The 18,455-nt window shown below is 33.9% G+C and overlaps 1 pseudogene; it reads left to right on the top strand.

Moving 5' to 3' along the window:
• Positions 1 to 1,063: 1,063 nt before the first annotated feature.
• Positions 1,064 to 17,453, top strand: LOC132667990 (endophilin-A1 pseudogene; annotated as a pseudogene).
• The last annotated feature ends 1,002 nt before the right edge of the window (positions 17,454 to 18,455 follow it).

Below are 18,455 nucleotides of genomic sequence, written 5' to 3' on the forward strand. Positions count from 1 at the left end.
ACACACACACACACACACACACACACACATACACACACAAATCGAATAGATGCTGTTAGATCCTAGGTGTGTTTTGGTCTGGGTGTTGAAAGTTGTTTGACAGATTAGAGAAAAAAGGGGGGGGGAGAAAAAAAAGAAATCATTTAAGAATTTGAAAAAATGAATACACTGAAGTAGACTAAAATGAGATGATAGAGGTAAAATAAAATTTTAAAAAATATATACAAAAGTAAAGAATATAGTCGAAAAAAAATTAAAGACACATTTTTTTATAAAAACTAAAAAATGTGATTTTTTTCTTTTTTCTATATTTAGGAAAAAAGAAAAAAAATGAAAAAGAGAAAAAAGAGAAAAAAGAATAAAGAAAAGAAAAAGAAATCATTTGAAAATTTGAAAAAGTGAATACACTGTAGTAGACTAAAATAAAATGATGGAAGTAAAATAAAATTTGAAAAATTTACATAAAAGTAAAAAATATAGTAATAAAAATTAAATAAAAACATTTGTAATAGAAATTGAAAGTAAAAATGAAGTTTTTCTCTTTCTGCATTCAAGAAAAAGAAAGGAAATGAAAAAGAGAAAGAAGAAAAAGAAAGAAAAAAAGGAAATTGCAAATTTGAAATGGTGATACACTGAAGTAGACTAAATTAAAATGATGGAAGTAAAATAGAATTTGAAAAAAATTACACAAAAGAAAAAATATAGTAATAAAAATTAAAGAAAAATAGTTTTAATAAAAATGAAAATAAAAATGAATTTTTTTCTTTCTGTATTCAAGAAAAAGAAAAGAATTATGAAAGAGAAAAAGGAAAAAGAAAAAAGAAAGAAAATTGAATAGATGAACCTGCTAACAGATTGAAGTAGGACTGAAATTACTTTGTTTTCCCCTAGAAGTCAGTCTATGTAGCTCTTTATAGTCCATTAATTAAGCCAGTAGTGAGACTTGGGTTCTTGAAGAGCGAAGTTGGCCCAGGTGGGCAGTGCTCAGTGTAACAGCTCCGCTCTCCACTAGATGGCGCTGCCAGCCTACTGGGGTGGATTGTTGTGGTGCTTATAGGTGCGTATGCGCATGTACGGGAGCGGTAAAAAATGGCGCCACCCAGCTACCCAGTCTGTTCTCCGGATCAACAATTGCGTACCTGTCCTCTGTCTTCAGCTCTGGTTCACTCCCTGCTTTTTCACTCTCCGTAACCAGGCCGCTGGCAGTACTTCTCTCCCGAGTTTTGTCTCAGATGTGGCTGTTTTCCCTGGTTTCTTACTTCTGAAGGACTGTGGTTTTGACCTGTTCCGCCCCTCTGTGGGAGGGTCTCACTGAGCAATGGCCGAATGAGCAATGGCTGAATGAGCAATGGCCGAATGTCGGCTGCACCCAGGAATGCTTGCTGGACCCTGCTGCTGCCAGTGCCCCGAGACTGTGGCCAGGTTCCAGCCCACCCCAGAAAAAATCACGAGACAGTGTAGCAGCAGCGTTTCAGGGATTATGGAAAATCACAACACACATCTGGCACCAGGCTTCACCCTTAAGGACTTTGTTCCAGCACCAGCGAATGTGGCCATTTTCTGGCGTCTGCTGGGACCAGGTGCTTTCAACAGTCTCTACAAAATGTACTTCCAGCAGTGGAACCGCTTTCCCCTGTGTGGCCTGAGAACCTCCTGGACCCCACTCTGTTCCTGGGGATTCACCCTTCCCACCAGAGCACCACAAGGTATCGAGCTGCAGAGATGCAGCCTTTGCGCTCCCTTGTTTACAGTCTTAATGGAATTTAAAACCCTCTCCTTTCTCCTTTCTCCCTTTTTAGTTTAGTCCCTGTGGCTGTTTCCAATTTTCCACTTTCTCTCCAGCTGCTTTTGGGGAGGGGTGCTTTTCCCATATGCTCCCCACCTCCCCAGTCTCTGTCCCCTCTCTGCCCGCAAAACCTACCTTTCATAGCTTCTCTCTCCCCAAATTCACCTCTCCACCCCACATACCTGAGGAATTCTGTGGTTCAGGTTGTGCAGATTGTTGTATTAATCCTCCAATCAGTTTTCTAGGTGTGTAGGATGGTTTAGTGTTGGTCTGACTGTATTTCATGGATGTGCAACACACAAAAACTTCCATGCTTTTCTGTCATCTTGGCTCCTCCCCTTGCAGAAACATTTTTTAAAACCTCTTTTTTTTCCCCCAAACATTGATTTGTATTTCCTAAATGTCTCTGCTAAGTCCTCATCTTAATACCACAAATATTTCCTGGGCTGTCTCATTGATTTCCATGGCTTCAATTTTCATCCATTTTTTTAACTCCTTTTTTTTTTCCCCCAAACATTGATTTGTATTTCCTAAATGTCTCTGCTAAGTCCTCATCTTAATACCACAAATATTTCCTGGGCTGTCTCATTGATTTCCATGGCTTCAATTTTCATCCATTTTTTTAACTCCTCCCAAATATGCCTTTGCATTATAGCTTCTCCTAGATTTGGGAATGGAATATTGAATAATGCATTAGACACAACTCTCTGGATATTAGGAAGGAACCTCAAATTCATGATGTTCACAACTGAAATCTGGAATTTCTCTCCCAAGGGCCATTCTCCTATGCCTCCTGCTTATTGCAGAGTACGTATCAAACCTGAAGTGCCTAAAATAGAAGCAGGAGCATCATCTAGGATCTTGAAAAAATCTGCCCTGATATTATCCCTGATAGGATATTGTACAATTATTTAAAATAATTGATTTAGAAAAGAATTATACATTTTGATCAAATGTATACATTTTGATCAAATATACAATATTTGATCGACTTAATGTTCTGCCTTTTCTAGTATTCTTCTCTGAATTTAAAGAACGATTTCACTTATTTTTTCAATGATCTCATTTTGGTTAAGATGAAAGAAACTTTCATTAGTCTGGATGTGAATAAATACCATAATTTTTCCTTATTTAGTAGAGCTCACCTTTGGTCAGCCTGACTTTCTTTTTTTTTTAATTTTTTAATGTTTATTTATTTTTGAGAGAGAGGGTGAACAAATGGGGGAGGGACAGAGAGAGAGGGAGATACAGAATCAGAAGCAGGCTCCAGGCTCTGAGCTGTCAGCACAGAGCTTGACGTGGGGCTCAAACCCATGAACCATGAGATCATAACCTGAGCCAAAGTCAGATGCTTAACTGACTGAGCCACCCAAGAGCCCCAGCCTGGCTTTCTTTTTTGAATCTTATTCCAAGAAAATACTTCAAATAATCTTCTTAAGAAACTGAAAAATGGTGTAAGTCGTGCTACTTATATTTATAATACCTTTCATTATGGATATGCTAGCAAATATATTTTTAATTCTGATCATGCATTACTAATACACATGAAACCTACATATAAATATGAAGTAAACTAAAACAAATTTCATATCAATGAATCCACCCTTATAGTATTATTGGCAATCCTATTCATAATATGTGAAATACGTTTCTTTTGCCTGATTTCCTATTTGGTTATTTATGTTATTTTACACGTTGATTTGTTACAGTTGTTCTGAATACTAAACTTTTATGTACTACAAGTTTTTCCCACTATCTCAAAGTGGAGCATTCGTATGAAAATTTTCTAAGCTGAAATGGTGTAAAATTAAGAAGCAATTACCATTAATTTATATGGAAAAAGTTTTGAGCATTCCAAGCGCGAAAAATTAACCTCTCTTAGGCTTTTCTGATCCGTTAGGCCACATCTTGCTAACAGATGCATAAAATAAATCAAAATAAAGCACAGAGGCTAATGGACACCATTCAAACTCTGGCAGCTTGATGCTGAGATGCTGAGTGTAGTTCCCAGGGAAGGCGCTTGGTGGCGCCACTGTCACTACTTGGGGTCCGGGCTGCCTCTGTAATGGCTCACTGCAAACTAAACTCTGAAAGCTATTTTTGCTTTTTGCCTTTTATCCTTTTGATTTATTTCAGATAGCAGGGAAAACTTGTACTGAAGAAGGTCTTTTGTGAAGGCAGAGTGGTATAATATGACCTTATATACGTGGGAGATACCTGTATTTTCATTGCTTATTATTTCTCCCATTTTTTTACTTTTTTGTTGACTTTTAAAAAGATATTTTTATAATGAACATTTATAAGTGAAGTACAACCCCATCTTTAAAGAAAACTCTACCATTTCTTTTCTCATTTTTCAGGAGAATTAGGAGCCCTCAGAGCAGTAACCGTTGTTATTTCTCATTTTACCTCTCTCCCTTCAGTTTCACGTTCTGATCAACAGAAAAGTATCCATTTTAGTTCCTTTATAGCAGAAAATCACTGCTTCTCAAATAAATAAATAAATATATCTGCCTCTTTAATCATATTGTTCTTTAATGGTACATATTTATTTTAATATTAAGAACTGATAATTTAATAAATATATGTTATATAGACATAAGAAATTGCCATCATAATATCTCTGACCCATTTGGAAACACAAGTCTTATATCCACAATAACTTCCCACAATAACTTATCATAGTGCTTTGTTTTACCTGTGTATTATTCTATAGTTGCTTTGGGTACCCCAGTAAGATTCATATCTACCAATATGGTTTTAGTATACTATTATATATAGAAACTTAAAAATAGGGGCACCTGGGTGGCTTGGTCAGTTAAGCATCTGACTTCGGCTCAGGTCATGATCTCATAGCCCGTGAGTTCGAGCCCCGCGTCGGGCTCTGTGCTGACCGCTCAGAGCCTGCAGCCTGTTTCAGATTCTGTGTCTCCCTCTGTCTCTGCCCCTCCCCTGTTCATGCTCTGTCTCTCTTTGTCTCAAAAATAAATAAACGTTGAAAAAAAAATTAAAAAAAAAAAGAAACTTAAAAATAGTGTTATAATTTTCTTTGTATGATCAAAACCCTTTATTAGTTATTTTATTTTTGAACACATATTACCTCTCACTTATATTTGAGTCATACTTGTTATATGAAAATATTCTAAAACTCTTTGATATGCACAGAATGAGTGATATGTTATAAATCAAAACCATGTTGCTGTCACTACCTCAAATATCTGCTTAGATATATAAATGATTACAGTGTTTTTAGTACAAGAAAAATTAAAACAAAATAAGCCATATATCTATTCTGATGTGTCAAATATAGTCATTTTTTCTCAAAATGCAAAATATTATACAATATATAATTTTTAAAAATATTCTGATATTAAAATATGGTATTTATATCTTCTTGAAGATATTTATGAATTCAAAAGTAGAGGATTAGCTTAAATTTCTATACTACAAAGTATTTGGTACATTCCTGTTAGAGTCAGGATCAAGGCAACATTTGCCCTTACTAGTGTTACTATTCATTATTGTTCCACTATTCATTTATTGCTAATGCAGAACAGCGAGATGAATAAATAAGGTTAATAAGCTAGGAATAAAACAGTTGTTATTTACATATTATATGAAATATGATCACATAGTAATAAATCCCAACAGAGCCAACTAACCACTAATCTTAAATAATTTAAAAGATCTAAAAAGTGGTAAGTTAACAAGTCAATACAAATAATAAAAAAAGTCAGAAAAACATATAAATAAAAATGAAAACTTTTGTTCACTGTCAGAAAGTCTGAATAAAGCCTTAACATTGTACAGATGTCAATTATTTCCACATTATACTGTTACCCATAAATCAAATTCAACCCAAAACACAATTATATAATTTGTGGAACTTAACACATTAATTCTAAAATTAATATTGCAGATTAAGGGGCTAAGAATAGCCCAGAAAATTTTGAACAAGATCCCATTTTTTGTCATGAAATTAATAATATTTTAATATATCTCTATGAAATATATTTACTTTTTTCTTCAGGATAGCCTCTTTTATACTTTTCATCATTTATTTCTATTTCTGTTATTTATCATAATTTTTACTGATCTAAAGGAGTTCCTCATATATTATTGATAAGACATTTTGTTTATTGTACATAGAAAATACATGTATTCTCTCTCTTCTGATTGTCATTTAACTTCATTTATAATGTCTTTTCTCAGGCAGAAGTTTCAATGTTCCTTCATGGCTTTTGAAGTGATTTTGCATTTTGCCTGGGAAAGAGTTTTGTACTCCATGACTATGATATATAGTATTTGTTTTGTTTTGTAAATTATTAAAATTTTGACTTAGTACAAGGTCCAATTATGTAACTCTGTGACAGGTTTTGGAAAATACTTTAAGTGAATTTTTGAATATTATATAGGCTTGTTGATTAATTCTTCCTATTGATTTTGTTGAAAAAACTCATTACATAATTATTCTTTGTTATTTGATGACCATAACTGTTCACTATACCAAATTTTAATGACTACAGTATCTTCTTCCTAATATGTCACAACATTATCATAAAATTGCACATTAAGAACTATACATTTATTTAGTCTTAATTAGAATTTATTTTCTTCCCATTGCTTCTTAAACTGGTTGCCATTCTCTTTCTTTACTTCATTCTTATGTTGCTAGATAGGATTGTCAATATTTTTCCAGATATCATGATTAAATTGATTAGTTTCCAAGTTTTTTCATATTGAAACATGAGTTTATTATTCATTTGTTTTTATTGAGGTGTAATTGAAATACAGTAAAACACATAAATCAAGTGTACTGTTCAATGAGTTTTACAAATGCATATACCTATGTGACTGACAGACTTATGTACATTTCTATCTCCTCAGAAATATCCCTCAAGCCCCTTCCTCCCCAATCTCCTTTCATAACAAAGTGGCCACTCTACTGGTGATCTTCACCTCAGATTAATTTAATTAGTCTCTAACTTCATATGTACTCTGTTATTTTTTTCCATTGGACTTGTTTTTTAGATTATGTTTTTTTTTTTTTTTCAATATATGAAATTTATTGTCAAATTGGTTTCCATACAACACCCAGTGCTCATCCCAAAAGGTGCCCTCCTCAATACCCATCACCCACCCTCCCCTGTTTTTGAGATCAGTCATGTTGTTACACTTAGTATTTTATCTTTATTTACTGCTGAAAAATACCCCCTTTTATTGATATAGCATCATTTGTCAATTCAGTCTCCAACCTGATAAATATTTGAATTTTTAATTTTTTTAAATGTTTATTTATTTTTGAGAGACAGAGAGAGACAGAGAATGAGCAAAAGAGGGGAAGAGAGAGAGGGAAACACAGAATCTGAATCAGGCTCCAGGCTCTGAGTTGTCAGCACAGAGCCTGACGTGAGGCTTGAACCCATGAACCTTGAGATCATGACCTGAGCCAAAGTCAGATATTTAACCGACTGAGCCAGCCAGGCACCCTGATATTTGAATTTTTCCAATGCATTACTTTTTATTGATTGATCCGTTGACTTATTACAGGATAAATTTCCAACTTGCTGTTTTAAATGTTCCTGATAAATAAAGCATAATTTGCCAGATATCTTTTCAGGTAGTAGCTTAATTAGCCTAATATTTATCCCTTTGGGTTAATTCTGCACCTTGTTTTGGTTGTTACAGTTGTTGTTGTTGTTGTTATTGTTGTTGTTGTTGTCTTTACACTTGGAATTTTTTCTGGGCTGTGTTGAGAACGATGTTCAATTTCTTAGAAATCTTTTCAAATTTTAGATTGGACTTTTGGTTTCTTTTTTGGTTCCTCTTTCCCTTCTCCCCTAACATCTTAGTATTTTCTACAAATACTTTAACTTCTCACATTCACTAATGGCCCCATCCCAGTACTCTAATGAGTTTTTCTTAATCTTTTTATCATTTCAAAGGGGTTTTGGATGTGGGGGCAGAGACAAAAGTATTCATTCTATTTGGTCAACATACTGCCCAGCTTTCCATAGTCCTTGTCACTTTGTATTGCAATTTCTAAATAACTTGTCTTATCTTTCATTATTCAATAAACTCAATGAGAGTAAAGTCATGTTTGTGTTTTTTAAAAAAACACTTTATTGTGATATGATTGTCATACAAAAGCTGTACATAGTTAATGTATACAATTTGGTGAGTTTGGTGATAAGCGAATATCTTGAAACCATCACCACAATCTATACCATAAATATCTTTCACCTCCAAAAGTTTCATTCCACTTTATTTATTATAATAAATAATCATTATTTTTGTGTGTATAAGAACTTTTAACATAAAAGTTATGCTACCCTCTTAGCAATTATCTTAATTGCCATGAAATTCCCTGAACTTAGTACCTTCTTGGTGCACACTCAGTGCTCAACAAACACTTGTGTAATGAATAAAGGAGGACATTTATAAAACTTATTAAAGCACTAACATTGGTTATGAATATGCATTGTAATTACAGCTAATCTTAAATGGTATTATCTTCATTTTGCTGTCAAAATAATTCTAATGGACAGTTATTTACATAAAAAAAGAACTGATAACTTAAGGATAGTTAAGAGATCACTGCAATACATAATATACAGTATAAGTATTTATGAAAGGAAATTAGAAAAATGGCTAAAAACAACCATGTCAGAATAGTAGAAGCTTGGATGATTTCACATTGTTGTTTATATTCTTAATAAATTATAACTTTCCAACAACAATCCCACTCTAATTTCATGCTAAGAATAACATAGATGATAGGAGAAAATGTCAATAGTTTTTTTTTTTTTCTCAGTATTTACCATCTTTTAGCAGAAAATAACATATTTTTGGAGTTTTATGCCTCAAGAGAAAATTTGGGAACACTCCAATGGCATAATCTTTGTACAATTTGCTGACTTAGAACTTTTATGTGGTTATAGTCTCCTTGCTATTTCCACTCCCAGGATAATGTTATACAGGGTGTAACTGTGACAATCATGTGGCAAGACCAATTTGTGTGATGTAAAAGCTTAATTTGTTGGTTAAAAAAATGTTCATTTACGGGGTGCCTGGGTGGCTCAGTCGGTTAAGCGTCCGACTTCGGCTCAGGTCATGATCTCGCGGTTCGTGAGTTCAAGCCCTGCGTCGGGCTCTGTGCTGACAGCTCAGAGCCTGGAGCCTGTTTCAGATTCTGTGTCTCCCTCTCTCTCTCTGACCCTCCCCCATTCATGCTCTGTCTCTCTCTATCTCAAAAATAAATAAACGTTAAAAAAAAATTTTTTTAAATAAAAAAAAAAATAATAAAAATAAATGTTCATTTACTATGTTCCTTTACTCTTTTTTTTGTAAGGACTTTGATTGTTCAATAACAATTAAAAATGGCCTCAAATGTGGGATAGAGAAAACCTAAGGAGCAAATCAGCCAGCCAAAAAGTCCAAAGAATGCCTAAGAGAAATACTTGTATGCATTTTTGGTTATGGAAAGACCAGGATACTAATGTACCGTAGTAAACTTATTATAGGAAATATAGGGTAGTGATTATATATATGTATACTTCGTAGCGTGTAGGGATTTTATATATATATATAAAATATATATATGTTTATATATATGTTTAACATATATATATATATAATTTTACTTATATGCAAACACACACACACTGTACTTGAATGGCCCTTGTGGTGTATTTACACAAATAAATATACAAGTAAAATTTTATTATTGTTTGATTTAACAGTAGCAGCCTCAATACATATCTATGCAGTTCATTTTATCTAATTTGTAATAGGAACAGAAATAAGACATTATTATTTTTGTTATTAAACATGCTAAGTCATATTCCCTTAAATAAGTTATAGTAATTGTCTCTATGTTAACAATATAATTGTGTTAATTGTTCATCCAAATTTACAGAACAGGCTGCTTTAAAGAATATTAGTGGTATCTAGCTAAATCCCACCCTTGTCTAAGTGTGTGAAACCCTCCAAAACTTTCTGACAAGTGATCTCACCATCTCAAATAAAACAACTGCGAACATTAGTTAGGTAAATGAAGTAATTGTTGTCACATGTAATATTGTTCTGCCTAGTCTTGAACTGAAATCCACTTCGCTTTAAATGCTGTTCATTGACACTTGCCGTATTTCAACTTTTTTGAAGCATGTTCTAATGAATTTCAGGGGGAAAATCACATCACGTCTCCCATAGTGAAAATAATCTTACAATATTCCCTCTATAGCCATGACTATAGTGATTGATTAGTGTATTTTCTTCATATAAATATAAATATGAAATATATATATATTTTTGGCCTCAGTTGCATACATCTATATGGAAATACTCTGTAAAACATATTGTTTGGACTTCGTTTCACTAAATAAATTCTTGGTGTGTCTGAGCAAACTTGAGAAAAGTTACCACAAAATTATTTATTTGCATGACAAAATTAATTCCCAAAATTAAAATTAAAATGATGTCCAGTATATTCATGCTATTGAGTTTATGAGATGGTTTGAATTTTGCATATTCTTTATCAGATTAGGCCATTGTCATTTGGTTATTTTTTTATTTAAACACTGCTTTCTCTATTTTAACATTATTACTTTACTTTTTTATGTAAAAATTACTAAATTATGCAAATTATTAATTCAAGAAATACCTTTAATCTTTATGTAATTTGATCTAAATAGCAAAGGTGTTTAGGATAAATTTTAGGCTTTCTAAATGTAGATATTTCTCACACGTATTGAAAAAAAAATATGTTCATGCTTTTTTGTTACTAAAAGTAAAAGAAAAATCATTTGCCATTTTCTCTGCTTCAGGAACTATTCTAAGACGTGACTTACATTAATCCATTTAATCCTCTCAAGAAATGTATGAGATAGGCATTATTATTTTCACATTTTATAGATTTGAAACGGAGACAGGGAGGCTAAATGACTTGTCTAAGTTGACATAACTAGTCTAGATTGGACTGTAGCAGTCTGCTTCAGTGTCTAAGCTATTAGTCCCCACCACACTAAAGGTTTTTACATTGATTCCTATGAAAAACAAACCAGCCGGACATAACCATTGTATGATCTCTTCCCTTCCTTCCTTGTAATTGTTTTAAATTTGAAGGTAACATTCAGTTAACAAATTAATTTGATATTTTGTAATAAATGGACAGTTCTAAATTAATAATTCTGGAAAATAGAAAGCCCCTCTAGATAAATGTAGCCTGTGTATCATGAACCACTTATTTACTGTTTTTTTTTCCTCCAATAGAGTTTGTTGCATATAATATAACTGAAAAATAGATACCTTTCATTATCATAGCACTCTGCCTGACGGTTTTGGAGAGGATAATGTATTTCTGACAGGGGAAACTCACAGGAGAAGTAAAACCACATTCTACTCTGAGTACCAAGTATGAAAGTTAAACACTTAAAAACTACAGAGGATCTGTATGTATAGATCAACATCAAGATGAGTATTCTAACAATTATATACTCAAATCTGATTGAAGATTTTAGGAAATAGAGATAAAATCATTGACACTATCAATAATCTTATTAATATTTTTGTCTAGATTCTGCTAGGTTTCTAATGGAATATACATGGTTTTTTAGAATAGATGTAACCATTTGAACTTAAGAGTTAATATAGTTAAATATTTTCTTGTTAGTATTCTGAAGCTCTTTTATAAAGAAGAATCAATGCTTATAGGTCTTTATATTAACCAATTGCGCAAATTATTAGAACTACTTCAAATGATTTTCATAGTAGACAACAAAAACATTTTTAATGTACTTCATGTTGTTTTGATAATGTTTTTAGTATTTTAAAATTTTATTTATCATTGTATTTACTTTAATTATTACTTCTTTCTGTGTCTTGAGAAATTTTCCCTATGCATATGGTTGAGAAGATAATCCCCATATGTTTTCTTCTAGGATATTTGTATTTTTAGTTGTTATGTTTGATCTATTTTAAAATTAATTTTATTGTCATGTGAGATAGGGGTTGAGATTCATTTATTTAAACATGGTTATCTAGTTCTAACACCCATCATTGAAAAACTTTTCTTCCTCTATTGAATAATTTGATGCATATATGGGAAATCAATTAATTATAAAAGTGTGGGTCTATTTTTTTACACTCTTTTGTTGCATTGTTCCATTTAAATATTTTTATATTTAAATACCATACTGTTTTGATAATTGTTGCCTCTTATTATGTATTGAGTTGGTCTTCTAACCATGGTTTTTCTATTTCAAGACTCTTTCATGACTCTTGATTTTTCACATTTTCATGTATACTTTAAAAGCACCCAAACATTTCCGTTAAAAATGCCCTCAGAGATTTAGTTTGGAATTGCTAAAATTAAACCTGTACATCAATTTACAGAGAATTGAGTTTTTAACAATACTCCATCGTCTAATCCATGGACATTGTATATCTCAGCAATGTTTTATAATTTCCAATGCAGAGATATTTCACATATTTTGTTAAATTAATGTCCATTTTCTTTTTGTCACTAATGTAATAAATTGCTTTTGGTATGCATAAATACAACTGCTGTTAATATATTGAAATGCATGTAATTTTGTTTACTGAGCTTTTATCTGTGACCTTGATAAATTCACTTATTAGTTTTAGTAGTCTAATTGTATATTCCTTAGGATTTTCTATATAAGCCATCTTCCCTTTTGTGAATAAAACCTGTTTTCTTTCTTTCTTCTCAATCTATGTCTTTTGTTCCTTCTTCATGCCTTATGGCATGAACAGGAGTTGCAGGTACAATGCTGAATAGAAGTGGGAAGAGTGGACAGCCTTATTTGGCTTTTGACCTTAGAGGGAGAGGGTCTAATACTTCATGATTTATGTTTGATGTTAAATGTAGGTGTTTGTGTGTGCCCTTTATTGGATTTAGGAATTTTTTTACATTTCTAGCTTGCTGTTAGTTTTTATCAAAGCATGGGTATTAAAAAGTTGTCAAATGCTTTTTCCCACATCTATTGAGATTTTATTTTTTCTCTTTGGCATAGATATTAACTTCCATAGTTTTAATTTCAAATATTTTAATGTTAATATTAACATAAATCAATGTTTGGTTTATGTTAAAACAATTTTATACTCACAGGATAAACTCTGCTTGATTATACTATATTATCCTTTTTATATATTGTCAAAATTTTTTTGCTAAAATTTGTTCAGGATTTTATCTGTATTCACAGGATGAACCCCCAGTTAGTCTTGGTGTATTATTATCTTTCTTTCTTTATTTTTTTAATGTTTTAAATGTTTTATGCATTTTTGAAAGAGAGAGAGAGAAAGAGAGAGAGAGAGATCAGGAGTGAGGGAGGGACAGAGAGAGAGAGGGAGACACAGAATCCAAAGCAGGCTCAAGGCTTTGAGCTGTTAGCACAGAGCTCAATGTGGGGCTTGAACTCACAGGCTGTGAGATCATGACCTGAGCTGAAGTTGGATGCTTAACTGACTGAGCAACACAGGAGCCCCAATTTCTTGATGAATGTGATTTGATAATGTTTTAGTAAAAGATTTCTGCATTATATTATGGAGGATTTTGCTATGTAATTTTTTTCTTATAAAATCTTTATTGAATTGTGTTATCATAGTTGCTTTGGCCTCAATAAACAAGTAGAACAAGTAGAAACAAGTAAACAAGTAGACAAGTAAACAAGTAGAAAAATTTGCTATCTGCTTATACTTTCTAAGAATAGTGTGTAAACTTTTTCTTTTTTTTTTTTTTTTGAAGTGTGTTAGAATTTATAATTAAAACTATCTATCCCTGGAGTTTTCCTTGAGAGACCATTTTCTTGTAGCTGCTTTTAAATCACATTCATTTTTTTTTTTTTCAATGTAAGGCTATTTTGATTTGGGAGTGTGTGTTAATATTTGTAAATTTCTTTCAGTGACTGTGTCAATATAGTTTAAGTTGTCAAATTTATTGATTTCAGGTTATTTATAAATTTTTCTTTGCCTATATTTAAAATCTGAAGGATCTATATTACTATTTCATTCTTCTTATAAGCAATTTTTGTTTCTTCTCTCTTTTTTATATTAACTTGCTAGAGTTGTATAATTTTTCATGACTTGTTTATAGAACCAACCTCTTAAAAAATACCTACCATTTGTCTGCTTTCATTTCTTGATTTCCAATGCTAGTGTAAATTTGTTTTCATGTACTTGCTTTATACATTTATATGTTTATATATTATCTTTATCATTTAGTAGAAAGAGTTTGCAATTATTCCTGCAATTCTTTGAACAATGAATGGGTTCTTTTTTGAACAACGGATTAGTTATAAATGTGTTGTTTAGCTATAACATTTGTGGCTTTTCTGGATATTTTACTAAGAATTAATTTTATTTTAATTCTGTTGTTGAAAATTATCATGAATTGCTTTATTGGCCAGCAGGTAGTACATCTTTAGGAAAAGTCCATGTGAACTAGAAACAGAGAGTGAGCAGGGGAGGAGGAGGAGGAGGAGGAGGAGGAGGAGGAGGAGAGAGAGAGAGAGAGAGAGAGAGAATGAATCCCAAGCAGGATCCATGCTGTCAGTGCAGAGCCCCCACATGTGCTCAAGCTCACTAACCATGAGATCATGACCTGAACTGAAACCAAGAGTTGGATGCTTAGCCAACTGAGCCACCCAGGTGCCCTGTACACTTTTTTCAATCAAACAATGAGAGAAACATGTTAGAATCTCAAACTATGACTGTGTATTTTTCTATTTCTCATTCTACGTTATTTATACAAATATTTGTATTTATTATGAAGCTCTGTTATTAACCACATACACACATATTGTGATTATTATGTACCCAACAAATTGACTTTTTATTATGAAATTTCTCTATCTATGGTAATATTTCATTACTGAAAGCCTATTTTGTTTGATACTGACATAGGCACCTCAAGTTTTATATTTCATTTCTTGGTACAGTATATTTGTTTCCTCCTTTGACTGTCAATGTTTCTAGGTCTCTATATTTAATATGTGTCTATATTTAATGTGAATCTTGCTTTTTTATTAATATGACAATTTTGTCTTTTAATTCTCTATTTTATGTAAAAGTTGACATAACTGGATTTAGGCCTACATTTTTTTCTTTTTCATTTTTCTTGATAAACTTATTTTTGCATTTGGGTTTGTTCCAGATTTTAATTCATCATACAAACTATGCTAGCATTAACACTTCAATTATTTTCTCATCTCAATAACATATGCCTGCAAGTGTCAAACCCACTCCTCCTTCCCCTTTTACCCAGACCAGGCAATTATTCCCAGACTTAAAAGTGACTGCAAGCTTTGATCACCTAACAAATGGCTCATCCATCTCTGGAACTTAATTTACTAACCATATGAAAATGTGTTAAGGAAACCTAACTCAAAATTTCAGTCAGGCTGTCAAGCATATACTACTCTATGTAGCTTGCATAGTCCAGCAGGAAGAAGGAAGATTTACTCTTAGGGCAACAGCAAGCTGTAGATACCCTGCAATAGCCAGCTATCCTGGCCTGCAGCCAATGAGATACCACCACCATTTCTCACTCTCATTTTCCTCCAATGAACTTTTCTTTGAAATAACCTTCCTCCTCCCCAACTTCCTCTTTTCCTCTATAAAAGGATGCTCTCCCTTGTTCTCTGGACTTGCCTATGGTTCATCATAGTTTGCTTGTCCTGAATTGCAATTCTTCTGCTATTCCCTAATAAACCTGATTTTCTGGCTGAATTGCTTACCTTTTTCTTTAAAAAAAAATGGCAGCCAACTATAGCATCTACTACTCTTCATAACTTTATTATTTTTTTAATCTTTATTTATTTTTTAGAGATTGAGAGGGAGCAGGGTAAGGGCAGGAGAGAGGGAGACAGAGGATCTGAAGCTGACTCTGTGCTGACAGTGTAGAGCCCAATGTGGGGCTCGAACTCATGAACTGTGAGATCGTAACCACAGAATAAGTCAGACACTTTACTGAGTGACTCAGGCGCCCCTTCAATGACTTTAAACAAATGCATTATTTTCCATGTATCTTGTACTTTCTTATTGCTGCCAGAGTTATGGTCATTTGTGACTTTCTACACGGTAATCAAATATGAGCATTTGATATGAGATATCTCCTCCAGCAATTTTTAAAGGAAAGTTATTGATTTGTATAGACAAATAAAATAAAGCAGGATTTACAACCACACAGTCCTGGGTTTGTCTCTTAGTTTCTTCACTTTCTACCTGTGACATGGAGAAGTTACTTAATTTTTGGAGCCTCAATTAGCACATCTGTAAATCCCATTTCTTACAACCAATCATATATTATTCTGAAGATTAAATGAGATCTTATGTGTAAATTAATTTACAGCTACTCAGACAGTTCCTATACTGTGGTAGAACCTCAAAAAATATTGAACTTCTGTGCATACATAAATTCGGGTAATTTCTGTATAAGTTTATTTGATTAAATAAATACAAAAATATTAGCTTGTTTAAAATTTAAAATTATTCAAAGTCCCATGTCACTCTGTGCCCCACACCCACAACTATGGTGGGGGCATGAGCTGTGGAAGGGCCCTGTGCAGCCCTCCTGTCCAGCTCCACAGAATCTTTCCAGCATCTGCCCCTACACCTATGCCCATGTGTCCTCTGGCAACTTGTTGGTAGGCAGTGGCTGGGTGCAAGAAGCAATTCACAGAGCCACTGAAAAAGTGAGAAATTTGGAGGAGCAGAAGGAACCAAGCTAGATGATGATTTCAAAGAGATAGAGAGGAAAGTGGATCAGGGCTGTGATGGAAATAATGATGGAAATGATTGAATACCTTCAAGCCATCCCAGCTTCCAGAGATAAACTTATTGTGATCAACACCATGTCAAAATTCTGCATCCAGGGGAAAGCCAGGATATTCCCAGGCAGAAGTGCTGCTGGCAGAGGCCATGATCAATCTGGAAGAGGGCTTAGAGATGATTGCAACATTGGCATAGCGATTGATGAGGCGGGAGGTCATTCAAGAACTTTTGGAGGTTTAAGACTTTTTGTGCATGGAAGTCAGGTGGAACTTGACCTCCTTCGGAACCTTCATGACAGTGATCTAAGGAAAATTAAGCATGATGTACAGAGGTTGGAGGGTCAAAGCTTGGACTTTGAGTGTAAGAAGAAATGACAAGGCAAGATTCCAAATCAAGAGCTCCACAAGAGTCTGGAGAAATTTGATTAGTCTCAAGATGTTGATGAGGTAAACATGTTCAACAGGTGAGCCAGCTTTCTGCACTTGTGCAAACCCATCTGGAGTACCATAACCAGACAGTCCGGATCCTGCTGGAAGTCACCCTCAGACTGGAAGAAAAAATAACACAAGCTTCATCTTAGCCTACAGGAGAATATCAGCCTAAACTACAAATGAGCCAGGAGCTTCCAGCTGGAGACAACAGCCCAATGGAAGCTTCTCCCTCATATACACTCATAAGTGCCACAGTGGATCAGCCCTGCGGCTGATTTGTGTACAACTTTGAACCTGAAAATGAAGGGGAAATGGGTTTTAAAGAGGATGCTATCATCAAACTCACTAGCCAAATTGATGAGCACTGGTATAGGGGAATGCTTCATGGCCATTCAGGCTTCTTCCCCATCAGCTACATGGAGACTCTGGTTGCCTTGCCCCATTAAGATGTTAAGTGAACAGGCCCACCTCCTCTTGATCCAGATATTTAAGTTTAACTACTACTTTGGTAATGTTGCTCACAATACATTCCAAGTGCAGGTTGAAGTGGTCCAAGTCATCAAGTTCCACTGAGTTTCTTTGGTTGACTTGTACAATCCCACAAGAGTGATGGTGATGAGCGGTATCTTCTTAGCATGTAAGGATGGCATGTGCTATTTCTACTTTCTCTCCAGCTGCTTTTTGCAGGGGGAGGGGTGCATTTCATGTACTCCCCTCCATCTCCATCCTCTCTCCACAAGCAAAACCAGCTCCCTGACCTCCACAGCTTCTCTCTCCCCCAGTTCACCTCTCCGCATCAAGCACCTGCTGAGTTCTGTGGTTCAGATTGTGCAGATTGTTGTGTTAATCCTCAAATCAGTTTTCTAGGTGTGCAAGATGGTTAAGTGTTGATCTGGCTGTATTTCATGGACACAAGATGCAAAAAAACTTTCATACTGTTCCGCCATCTTGGCTCCTCCCCAGTATGTATGTGTTTTTAAGTAGCATGTGTGACTGGGTTAAGAAGCCTTTCTTCCAGCTAATGTGCTGGTGATACCTTTTGCCAGACAAACTCTGGCAACTCCACACTCTGCATGCAGGGATAGCAATATACTTGGAAGGAAGGTACATTAATTGATTTTTCCTAAAACTGTGATTTTAGAACACACAAACACATTTTCATAACTTTATGTGTTTATGTGTAGTAACTTCAGAATGCAAGGCATGATACTCTCTGCTACTCTTTCTCCACCACCTAGAAACAACCCGTTATGCAGTCATTACAGACAAGTGAAGCCAGAGATTTCCCTCATTCAGATTAAAATTCTCTTTTTCTTAGTTCTTGTACTTCTACTGTTTCTTTCTGGATCCATTTTATTTTGATCATCCTTAATCTTATTAATAATGTTTTGATTCTTCTCTATTTACACCTATAACCCTTCAGAAGTTAGTCCTTAAAGCACAGATGT

This window comes from Panthera onca, chromosome B2, assembly GCF_046562875.1.
Source record: "Panthera onca isolate mPanOnc1 chromosome B2, mPanOnc1 haplotype 2, whole genome shotgun sequence".
NCBI lineage: Eukaryota > Metazoa > Chordata > Mammalia > Carnivora > Felidae > Panthera > Panthera onca.